General features: G+C 46.1%; 2 non-coding genes across 2 annotated transcripts; one reads left to right on the top strand and one right to left on the bottom strand.

Moving 5' to 3' along the window:
* Positions 1-530: 530 nt before the first annotated feature.
* Trnai-aau lies at positions 531-604 on the bottom strand. Its single transcript has one exon. It is a non-coding gene; the product is annotated as a tRNA-Ile (tRNA).
* Positions 605-725: 121 nt separating this feature from the next.
* Trnai-aau lies at positions 726-799 on the top strand. The gene has a single exon. It is a non-coding gene; the product is annotated as a tRNA-Ile (tRNA).
* Positions 800-1,001: the final 202 nt, after the last annotated feature.

Raw genomic sequence — 1,001 nt, 5'->3', positions numbered from 1 at the left:
TTATTTTCATATTTTTAGCTGTATTTTTTTCATTTGTGTTAAATAAGATGTTTTTTAGATATTGATCAGATTAAACTCGAGGAATCTTCGTTTTGGGGGAAATCATGGCGTGGATGGTATTAAAGACGTTTTTTAATTGGTATTAATTTTTTGCAGCATCCACACGTTCAAACGATAAAAGTTTGTTACAAACTTAGTTCTCGTATTTGGAAACCACGTTTATCTGCAGCTCTTTTTTCTTATTTTCAAAATGTGAAATGAAAAGGAAGGAATATTAGTAGTAAGTCTTTTAGAACTTAAAACATGCATATTCGGACGAGCGATTCAGGCAGGGCGTCCTCCCTCTTCCCAGCCGTCCAGGCGAGGGCTCCGTGGCGACGCTGCGTCAGGAGAAACCCGCCGTCGGAAGGCGAGATGCGGGTCACTGCGGGGGTCAGCTGCTGCATTCATGACCACACGCGAAAATGTGCTCTATTGCGTTCGTACAGAGCACTGGCCTTTCGACAAAAAAGGTTAAGTTAGGGTAGTTGTGGCCCGTAAGGGGATCGAACCCTCGACATCCGCGTTATTAGCACGGCGCTCTAACCAACTGAGCTAACAGGCCGATGGGGAAGAGCACACTCTTTCCAAATTTGAACTGCCAGGCATTGTCTTTCTCTGGAAGGCAATGGCTGGCAGTGACTGACTCTGTCTTCAAATTTGGAAAGAGTGTGCTCTTCCTCATCGGCCCGTTAGCTCAGTTGGTTAGAGCGCCGTGCTAATAACGCGGATGTCGAGGGTTCGATCCCCTTACGGGCCACAACTACCCTAACTTAACCTTTTTGGTTGAAATGCCAGCGCTCTGTACGAACGCAATAGAGCACATTTTCGCGTGTGGTCATGAATACAGCAGCTGGCCCCCCTGCAGTGAAGTATGTCATGAAAGGCCATGAACAATTAGGACCATTCGAACACAAATATCCAGCGGCCAATCACAGCCTGGCATCAGCAATATCACCAGA

The sequence above is a fragment of the Penaeus chinensis genome, chromosome 42, assembly GCF_019202785.1.
Source record: "Penaeus chinensis breed Huanghai No. 1 chromosome 42, ASM1920278v2, whole genome shotgun sequence".
NCBI classification, from domain to species: Eukaryota; Metazoa; Arthropoda; class Malacostraca; order Decapoda; family Penaeidae; genus Penaeus; species Penaeus chinensis.
Note: the sequence above shows the minus strand (reverse complement) of the source record. Positions and strands in the feature narration are given on the sequence as shown.